Source organism: Copadichromis virginalis, linkage group LG3 (assembly GCF_057382275.1).
Source record: "Copadichromis virginalis isolate Kocher_CV1m ecotype Utaka linkage group LG3, C_Virginalis_male_GT1.1, whole genome shotgun sequence".
Taxonomy (NCBI): domain Eukaryota; kingdom Metazoa; phylum Chordata; class Actinopteri; order Cichliformes; family Cichlidae; genus Copadichromis; species Copadichromis virginalis.
The window spans coordinates 61,687,609-61,699,240 of record NC_140620.1 but is presented as its reverse complement, the minus strand read 5'-3'; positions in this window follow the sequence as shown (position 1 = coordinate 61,699,240).

The window sequence follows — 11,632 nt, the reverse complement described above, 5'->3', positions numbered from 1 at the left end:
ATTTTTTGGGGATAAATTCCTTCAGTTTTATGTGTCGTCATTATAAAGATTTGTGATGTCAACAAACTCACGTTTTGCCGTTTCCCCCCCAAACATCCCTGAAGGAGGTACGTGAGCTTCGAGTTCCTGTAAGCTACGTAAGTCTCCTGGAACACAAAGGCCAAAAAAATCATTAATACTGTAAATGTAAAGAAAGCAGGTGTGACATCTAAGACTACAGAAACTGCAGCTGCAGACCTTTTTGGCCAGAGCGGCGATAACGACGCCCAGGTTGGACAGTGAGCTGTTGATGGCGGTCATCTCTTTGAAACGGTCACCCTGAGACTGGCTCTTCACCATTCGCTCACTGCCAGCCAAGTCCACCAGGCACAGAGTGGCTACACACACAGAGAAAACCAACTCTTATAGGAAGCAGTGATCCGTTTTTCCTTCCATTAAAGGTAGTTTTAATACTTTACAAAACACTTCTTTTAGCGCTCAGGGGCTCAAACATTAACGTTGAGTCATCAGAGCAGATTTTGCACTGGTTACAGTAACAATAACTAACCAGACTAAATATTATAGATCCAAAAAGAAGAAGCCACATTCCTGATGCTGGTACTTCCAGTGTGATACATTTGCACTTGACATCCCTGCCGGCATTAACTCCCTCAATATCCAGCTGGAAGACTGAGTGGGAGCGAGACGAGCGGTCATTCTGGGCTGTCTGGGCAGTGGAGCGATTCTGATTGGCCAAAGCAATCAGACGGAGAACCTGAGAGGACGAGGGAACGTTTTAAAACATAGAGCATCGATAAAGTTTGATGTATTTTCAAAGTTTGGTAACAATTTGTCAGCAGATTTGAAATTAATTTGTTCTGAGCTACAGATGTCTGTCTGCTGTACCTGATCCTCATTGGAGACCCGCTCATAGGTGAGATTAGTGATTGTCAATTCGTTGCTGGCTGTCTTGCGGATCTCATGCTCAGGTCTCTTGCTGGACTTGCCGGTGAACACAAGGTCCCTCAGGGTCTCATTGTAAATTTCGACGAAGCTCGCTGTGAACGTGAACTGTGAAGTGAGTGGGGGTTAATGCCCCACACTCTTTTCTGTCACTGCTTTGAATGCACAGACTGGTCTTAATGTTGATCTTTGTAATCTTCAGTGTTACGACCCGGCTCAAAAGCCGCAACATAAAAACAGAGATGAATAGCAGAGTGTGGGTGAGAAGAGGTTTCATCCTAAAATGGAAAACCAGGTTGGCTAAAATGGCTGGTGCCACCAAGGCAAAGACTAGTGCACTGCCGGGAAGCTTGCCTCAGGTATGCTTTTATCCACACCTGACTAGGTGTGGCCAATTAGCACCAGCTGAAAACACTGAGACGATTAGAAGCTGCAGAGGGACGTAACATTCAGTATTGATATTTGTAAATGTAAACTATGAGGATTTATTTACTTTTAATTCTTTTCTTTTTTTTTTCTTTTTTTCCCTCTTTTTTTCTTTTTCCAAATAAATGTCCCGATTGAGTAATGAAACTAACCCAAAGGAGAATTCTAACAATATTAGACAGGCCATTCAATATGCTTTATCGTGGACAACTCGTGGCTAAAAACCCACACACACACACACACACACACACACAAACCTCTAATCAAACATGAAAACGGATAATCCAGCTGAAGCTTCAGACAGCCGTCAGACAGTGAAACACTGCCATCTGCTGGACTCGAATAACAAAGACGCTGCTTTGACGGGTGAGGGAGTTTCAACAAGTCTGCAACGACTCAAGCATCAAACTACAGAACTATTCTAGCGGACATGGTGCTCTAATGACTGCTTCATTAACGCAGGTCAGAAAGGATCAAACATATCAATAAATCATAAAACACAAAACGTCTCTTATTGCCCAGGGCTCAGGAAGTGAGTGTGTTCCTTATAGCCTATTAAACCTTAGCAGGTTATTTTGATGTGTTACAGATGAAACAGCTATCCAGTAACATTCAGCTACAAAAACGCTTTTTTATAATTACTTTTTTACAGCTTCGCACTTTTACACAAGTTTTATCATCAGTGTCACAATGGCTGCTGCTAAAATTGAGTACAAGATATTTGTTGGCCTGATTAAAAGGTCTTGATGCGTGCTCAATCATCAGGGAAGTAAATCTCCAAAAGTTGATTCTGTTCTTCTGGACGTAGCGTTTTCAGTCAGAGAAACCAGCCGACTGAAGGAACAATGGGCTGGGAGGTCAGTTCCTTAATCATGATTATGCAAATTCTCATGACCATTGATCAACAACCACTGATCAATGGTCCTGAGTACCATTCACAGAGAGTTGGAGAACGGCTGCAATCACAGCATTGTAAGATGGTGACAGATGTACCCTTAGGCCCCCTCCTTGATTCAGAGAGGGTCTTTCCCTTTTCACGTAAATGGCCTCCTTGACTCCGCCCTCAAACCAGCGTTCATTGCAGTTATTGTTGACAATCACATTGTGTCGTGTAACCATCCAGCTCACATATTCAATGTAAATGATTTGTTGAACTGAAGACATGATGAATGTTCCTGCATTAAACCACATCCAGCCTAGTGTTCTCACTCTCCCTAAATGGATCTGTTACATTAGTGATATATGGGAGTTGTGTTTCAGTCTTTTCCACATGAGGACATTTACATTTAGTTTTTGCTTTACTGATGAGTGGCTGGTTAACCTGCAGTGGTTGAAGCATGTGTCGGTCGTCTGGAAGAGTAGGTGTAGAAGACGTCTTTAATGAATGTAATGCTCTGAAGGTGTCAGTGATTACTGTGAATTCATTATAAAAGTGGATTTCAGTGAATAAAGTGAATAAAGACAGGCCCTCATGGTGACGCTCAGGTGTCCATAAAGTGTAACAGGAGAGCTTTGTCATACTTTCAGAGATTTTACATGAGCCAGTCTTTCAAAAATTACATAAATAAATAATTCATTCATTCATCCACAGGAAACACAATGCTCATATCTGAAAGTAAACTCTGATATATATCCCCGACTAGAGTTACTACTAAATAAAGGATCGCCCCAAAATGACTAAATATATAAAGACACTCTCCAGAAGAAGTTAAAGGGATTTTATTTATTGTACAAGCAATATCTTCATAAGAATTACAAATTCTGCAGACATATTACCTTCTTACTGAACCTGAACAACTCACACACAGACGTGTCTGCTGCTTATCTTTGTTCAAACATGATGTTTTATCTTCTCTTCAAAACACATTACTCATCTTTCTGGCATCGTGTTACATGAAAACACCTGCATTCTACCTGTGTCATTGTACCACAAAGACAATGATTGCAACACTGTGCTTGCAAAATAGAAGAAATAAGACGACCAGCAAATACATAAAAGATGGTAAAAGTGATTCCATCTTTGTGTCTCCTCCCATTGTTTCCCCAGTCTGTCTAGTTCCCATATTCCCAGGACACCGCTGGACAACAAGTGGGTATTCCAAGACTGAGAGACAGCCAGAGTTGGCAAAAGATCAGACATTCTCCACTTAAGTAGAAGTAAAAATACTATTGTTCCAGTGAAAGTTAAAGTACTGATTCAACTTCATTACTCAGCTAAAGCAAAAAAGTACAGGCTCGAAGCGCTTACAGAGAAAAGCATACAACAGAATACAACAGAATGCTGATGGCGGCAGTAACACACACTTGGAGGAGAGGCTCCAGCCGTCCATTCCAGCCCTATCCCTAACATTAACTCTAACCATAACTTTAACCTTAACCCTATCAGGTCTTGTTTTACAAAGCGATTCATGATTAGAACAAAAAACACATTTACACATACCGATGATTTGTCACATAGCATCGTTACCTGTTGGGATGAGAACGTGTTGTTTCCAGAGCACCACAAATTGGGGTGTCTGTAGCTCAGGTAGAGCAGGAAACCTACTAATCAGAAAGTTGCTGGTTCAATCCCCGCCTGCTCCAGCCTGCATGCCAAATATCCTTGGGCAAGATGCTAACCCCAAGTTGCTCTCCGATGCATCCATCGGGAGGATGAATGCGTATTAATGTTAGATAGAAAGCACTTACAGAGAAAAAGCATAGAAAAAAGTGAGTGCATGAATGAGGCAAGTTGTAGAGAGTAGAAAGGTTTTATACAAGAACCAGTTCATTTACCGTTATATTTTAGTTTCATTTTCAGTTCTGTACTTTTTACATGTAATATTGATTCATTAGATTGACTACATGCATTAGACCTAACTTGCTGACAGCAAATTTAAACAACCGTAATAATTTATTTTCAGCGTCTGAAATATTTATTTAGTTTGTTTTTTGTTTTCTTTTTGGCTCCTGATATTAGTCAACTACTATTTGTCAATGTTGAACTAATAATGAATCTAAGAAAAGCTATTTGTCACGGTTGGCCAGCGTCAACCGTGGGGATGTGAGGAAGGAGGAGCCAGGCACGGAGCTCTGAATGCAAGCAGTGCGTTTATTTACAGTGAATGGAAAATAACAATAAATCCGCAGTGCGTTCCCGACTCCCGTGAAATGTCCTCTTCCCAGTGCTAGTGTTCCTTGTCTCCGCTCCTCAGTGTCTGAGCACCCCGTGCTCGCTGCCCTCTCGTCTCCACGCTTCTCCTGGGGAGATAACAAACAGGCAGCCGTAAGACACATACAATGCGGCAGACTATCCGTACTGACTGGCCGAGAGACTAACGTGAAGTCACGCAATGATCCAGCGTCAGAGAGAGCGCCACCGCATTCTCAAGTAGCTCCTCCGACAAGGCTTGATCAGCTGTGTGATGGTCTTCAAGTGTGGCCAACCACCTGGCAGGGCCACACCCACCAGGCCTGAAGGTGCCTGTAAACAGGTGCTCTCAGAAACTCCGGCATCCACACACACACACAGATATACCTGCAAGCAGGGAGAACGAGGGACAGCACACCAAAAACACACATGTCCATAACTGCTGGGTCGTTTAGACTCCTGAGCTGTGCACGAGGGGTCGAACACCCACTGGAAGGCCGGGCACTGGTTTTCAACCGTAATATACCTGATGTGCTCAGGTAACCTGTAGCGCCATGAAACCTCTGTCACACCAGGGCGCATAAAAAATGATGCTTTAAGAGACTGATGGGATCGGGCAGCAGGGAAAACATCCACAAAATGCTACTTTCAGTTTGACTCCCTAAGACTACCTAAACTAAGTAGAGTCATTACATGCTTGTTAAAAGCAAACTCTCATATAGTTTTTAATGTGCTTCTTTCATTACAATGACTAGATAAAGAATGTGGCCCTGTCTCTATTTAACACTGGCTACCCCAAAATGTTTCCAAACCTACAACCGTAACTTTCACTGAGAGATTTTTAGATACGGTTATTGAAGCTGTGGGGTTAATTTTTTAAGTAACATGAGAGAGAGGCAGCAGCATACTGTTAGATTATAATATTATTTTATGCCATGTTATACCCCTAACTAAAGATTGTGAATTATTATGTAGTTTTAGTTTGCATTATTCTCCTGAATTAGAAGAAGCTGACAACTATTGCATTAGTTAAACTGATTTGCATTAAAGTAGACTGCTGATTTATTGTGGATGAATGATATTGTTTTATGATGCATAATACTGCTGCAGAAAGTCATCGCCTTATTTGTCTGATTAGAAGAGAACAGAGCATGCTGGAGTTTTCTGCCCCAACTCAGCAGGAGCAGATAAACGGGGAGCCAAGGTCGTAGCTTAGGCGCCGTGTGAGAGAAAGCATGTGAATGTTTAGGCTTTTATGATAAGGTGGGAGAACCAGAGGCTATAAGAGTTTGAGCAATGCTCCACCATTTTGAGATCTGAGGCTGTCTGCATCAGTGTCCATCTCCCACGCATGTGATCATCATCGTTTGACTCAACCCGACCGGACCAGTGTTGTTATTGTGATTTTTCTCTTGTCTCCATCCCCAATATTTTGAACCTTAACAGTACCGATTTAAAATCCTACATGTCTTTGTTCTCAGGTTTTCACGTTCACAAACTTTGGTGTCCACGCTATTTGCCTGCCAGGCTGACAATGATTTAGATCACAGAAATCCAATAACATTTTTAAGCTGTTATTCCTGGTTTCACAGTGGAAAACTCCGGGTAACGTCCATTATCTTTGCTCCTGTATAAGACTTTCCTGAATGCTGAGGTTTGGTCTTCCACATGAAATTCAGTACTTTTGTTTCAGTTTCATTAATGATGCATTGATTTTGGACATCGATGTAATATATATGTGATACACGACAGTCTTTGAGTCCGTCCTTCTCATATATAATCCCACTGTTTTTGCACTTCAGATGATTCCAGTAATGACTGACGATTCTTATTTCAAACTTCATTAAGAGCTGCTGGATCAACAGGGGTGTCCTGGATTTGTTAGTAATATAATATAGTAATATATTATTATTAGTTTTAATTATTTAGTCAAAAATCAATTCCAGACTGCTCTGAGCAACATGCTGCAGCGAGAGTCCTGACAGGGACTAGAAACAGAACATTTATTGGCTCCCTGTTTTATCCAGAATAAAAGATTCTTTTTTCTTTTGTGTGTCCCGTTTGGATCTATAGCCATCAGAATTGTTGTCTTAAGGCCAAGAAAGATGCCAAGCGGATTTATTTTACCAAGTGGATCATCATGGCCTTGCCATATTGGTCCATTTGATTGACCTTTATTATAATTATGAATTTATTTTATTTTCAGTTGCAAACGGGACAGACATGACTGTGGGATAGGACAGGGAGAAAGAATGAAAGAAAGAGAGGGAGAGAAAGAAAACCAAAGGGGAGAAGAGACGGTGAGAAGGGGGGGAAGAGAGAAAAACCCCCAAAACTCCTGGGTCACCTGTATGGAGAAAAAAAAACAGAAGAGAAAGCAAACAACAAAGAGCAACATAATAAAAAAAAACAGCACCATCACAATAAACTAGCTAGCAGTAGATATCAATAGTTACTAAATAATAAACGATATTGTGCAGCACGCAAGATAGACAGCGCACAATGTGCTTTGAGGCAGCAGCCAAGAAAGCTGTAGTCCGCGTCTGTGAATACCCGTGTGTACACCTGTGTGCATACCTGCGTGGATCAGCATGCTTGTATTCCAAAGGTTTCTCCATGTAACGATCTGCTAGGGAGTGTGTGTGTGTGTGTGTGTGTGTGGGGGGGGGGGGGGGGGGGGGCACAGCCCCGTCCTCCAGGGCATGAAGCAGGTATGAAGGAGATCAAAACTCGAGACATCCAGAGGCCCCCAGAACACAAGAGACCAAGGAAGACCCACAGAGGGGCAGCCGCGCCACTGTCCCAGTAAGAGCTGAGGAGAGTCCCAGATGAGGGCTCATTCAGCAGCCGCAGAGCAGAAGCCAGGGGGAGTTGCAGTGACGCGCCCGTGAGCTCCGCCAGCAGCCAGCTGTGCCTGAGTGACCGAGCCCCAGGCCGAGAGGCCGGGGGCACCCCACCTCCGAAGTGCCCCAGGCTCCAGGCCCCGACAAGCGGCCGCCAAGGAGTGAGCCGGTGTGTACCCGGACGCCCACCCCCAGACACAAAGAACCACCAACGCACCGACACCTGAGGGAGTCCGCCACCGGCAGGGGAAGTGGTGGTGGGGGGAGATAGGCCTCCAAACCTTGGAGGGCCTGAGATGTCCCCAGAGAGGTGGCGTCTGATACCCGACCTGACATATAGACACAGACATACAGGCACACACAGACACAAACATCCATTCCCACCCTCATGCTCTCATATGCACTTACTCCACACTCAACCGACGTGGAGACAGACATAAAGAGACGCTGTACACACGATCACACTCCCCAAGCGTACTCTACGAACTGGGTCTAGGTACCCTTGCCCCTGGAGGGGGGAACTGCACCCAGACCCAGGTAGTGTTACCCTTTTCCCTGCGGTGGGGAGAGGCAGACCGCCCCGACTCCGCAGCAGCAGGGAGGCCCCACACCCCAGACCGCAGCCGGACGGCCAACTCCTCCTAGCCCCCCCGCTCCAGCAGGCCGCAGAGGATGGGGGTGAGAGAAGACTCCAAACCTCCCTCCACCCGCTCATTGTAGTGTTGATGCATGTGTGTTCTAAGGTGTAATTAAAACCCAGGAGGGCATGGAGCTACCTGCCAGAGAGCAGCAGGTAAGCGCATAGTCCCTCCTGCTAGCCCTCAATGTCTACGTGTATTTAAAATTGAGAGGTGGGCAACGATGCCAGGGGTGAGGTGTACACCCTGATGGTAACTTGGACTCCGTGTATCGTGCCCACCCCCAAGATCCTATATGTATGTGCAATGAGGGTGTGAGTAATGTGAATGTCTAAGTTGTGGGATAAAATTGTCCATCTCCCACGCGTGTGATCATTAAAATCATCGTTTGACTTAACCCGGCCGGACCAGTGTTGTTATTGTGGTTTTTTTCTCTTGTCTCTTGTCTCCATCCCCATATTTTGAACCATAACAATACACACAGAGCATCAGTGATAGAAAGCTAGGCTAACATAGGGTAGCTACCTGTTCAAGGAGAAACATGTATAGGCCCATCTCAAGTGCCAGTGAACATCTAAATGATTCAGGGAAGACTTTGGAGAAAGTGCTGTGGGGAGATGAAACCAAATTCCAATTATGTGGCTTTAACTGACCTTTTGAAATAGGAGTGTGATGCAAAAAATAGCATCCCCGCAGTCAAGCAGAGAGATGGAAACATTATGATGTGGGCTACAGGACGACTTAGTCGGGGTTCCAAGCAGTCAGGAAATGTGACATCGTCAGACTGCAGGCCACGGATTGGCTCGTCAGTCGCGGCACTCAATGAGTCATGAGACGGTGTCTTTCACTAAAATCAAAACTGCAGTTTTTTAAAAACCCTGCAACAAGGCAAATAGCTGCACAACACCGTGGTTTCCAAGTGTGACAAAAAGCCACAGATACATCATTCACACATTCACACACTAGTGATGGCAGCTACATTGTAGCCACAGCTGCCCTGGGGCGCACTGACAGAACATTGCAGAACCTTCAGCACCTCGTATGAAAAATATTTGACTGTGTGCATGCTTTTAGCACCGTTTGGATTTGAGAAAATCTAAAATAAATCGAAATTTGCTTTTAGAAGTTGTTTTATAAAGTTCAGTGGTATATTATGCATACAATAGGACATCTATTTAGATTTACATCTTCCACAGAAAAAACTGCACATTACTGAAACTTAGTATACTGGACTTTGTTGTTGTCCCACACAGGTTCAATTTCGAGTGGTAGATGGCTCAGTGCTCAGTCAACCAAGATTTTATGATAGTGGGCACAATGAGATAGATAAGCTGCTTGTAAACAGTACTTTTATGCTCTCTTTTTCCATTTGGATAAGAAAGAAAGAACCAGGAAACAAAGGCAAACAAATAATCTTTGCCTTTATCCCAGATTCACATTATAGGAACAGCTGCTCAATGACCACTGTAGTCTTTGCTTACAGCACTTTTATCTAGATCTATGCAAAGTGATCCACTACACCTACTTTTACAGTTAAATCATTTTATGAGCACTGATGCCATTTTAATCTGAGTTTCTACTCAAATACAATCAGTAAAGAAAAACACAGTCTGTGACGTTTGTTTTGAAGGAAAAGGTATTCCCTGCAAATGTTTATCTGTGTGAGACTATTCAGAAAACAGTCATTTTGTTTTATAGGTGAGACACTTGGCCTCTTTTTTCCTTGTTCTACGTTTGTCTTTTGTCCGATTACTCTGGAACACAAGATGGAAAACTGATATTCTCATGTTAAAAATATAGAAAAAGGATTTTATCACCCATAAATGTTAACTTCTCATGCCTCTAAGCAGAAGTGCCCTCTGCAGTTTGTGTGTGGAAGTGCAAAAGCTTACAGCACCTGGTATTCCCAGGCGGTCTCCCATCCAAGTACTGACCAGGCCCGACCCTGCTTAGGTCACGATATCGGGCAAGCAGAGCTGAAGAGGAGGATGCAGGAGGCCTGTGTGTGTTCAGCAGCCTGCTGCATTGGAGTTTGCCTGGTAACAGATGACTCAAACAGCCCACACACCCGCTGGACGTGACCGCAAACATGCCCCCCTACACCTTTTACATAGCCCGGCTGCTCGAGTTCTTTTGCTGGTTTTTCCCGCGACCCCCCACCTTCTTCAAATCCGACAAAAGTGGTATCAAACGTTTATGCTACGTTTGTGCTGTAAAAATTTTTGTTTGTGCTGCTATCATTTTAAAGATATTCAAGAAAATTTCTAGAGGTCCCCAGAGGTCAACCAGCCCCCCCACATTAATTAAATCAAACAAAACTGGTGTCAATCAACTGTGCTACGCTTGTGCTGGTTTGTGCTGCTAAAATTCTCGTTTCTGCTGCTTCTGTTTTAAAGATATTAACGAAAATGTAAAGGTCAAAAGGTCTCTTCAGTATCCTTCCTGATGGCAGCAAACTGAAGACGCTGTTGAAGAGATGAGTGGAGTCACCTGTAATGAAGAGGACCTTTCGAATGAGGCAGGCACAGTAGATCTCCTGGGGAGGGAGGCAAGAGAGGACCCTGCAATCCTCTCCACTGCTCTCACTACCCGTTGTCATATTTTTCCTGCAGGACCCAGTGCAGGAGTCATACCACACAGTGATGCAGTTGGTGAGGATACTTTCAATGGTGCTCTTTAGAAGGTGCTCATAGTGGGGGTTGAATCTCTTGTCAGCAGAGTGAAGAGAATTGTTATGTGCATTATTATTCAGCCCCCTTTGGTCTGAGTGCAGTCAGTTGCCCATAGACATTGCCTGATGAGTGCTAATGACTAAATAGAGTGCACCTGTGTGTAATGTAATGTCAGTACAAATACAGCTGCTCTGTGACGGCCTCAGAGGTTGTCTCAGAGAATACTGGGAGCAGCAACACCATGAAGTCCAAAGAAACACTCTGATGGACGTGTGGACAGCAATGCTGCCTTGAACAGTACCGATGTTTCAGGGCTGGGTGACGTTGTTGGGTGGGACATCTACATCCTGATATATCAAGGTTACTTTACTTTTAGGTCAATTTGCTTTACAGAAAAATAATAGCATTTGTCATCAAGATATTTATATGACTGCACTTGATCAGGTTTGTCCGGATTTCAAACTGTTCTAAAAGTCTTTTGATTCAAATCTGGGGCTGTGTTATTGAAAGAAGCAGAGAAATCGATGAACTGAAGTCCTTTACTCTCTACATGTTTGACAATCAGGTGAAGTAGAATCAAAAGCACGTCCTCCACTCCTCTATTGGGCTTATGTGCAATCTGCATTGAATCAAGCTGAAGTTCAGTGTCTTCCATAATCACATTTCTGATGATTTTTTCAAAGACTGAGGTGAGGGCAGCAGGCCTGAAGTCGTTTAGAACTTTTGGACGACTAGATTTAGGACCAGGAACCACAACAGCTTCTTTCCAAAGAGAGGGCATGAACGATTTATTCAGAATAACCTAAAATATGGGACTGAGTTGTCTGTGACGGTTCTCAGTCATCCAGGTCATTGTAGACTAAGGAGCTTGCAAAGAAAAGCGTCTGGACTTCTTTGAGTTGCTTGAAGACGTTTCACCTCTCATCTGAGAAGCTTCTTCAGTTCTAAGGGTCAGTTGGTGGGGAGTCCCAGATTTAAACC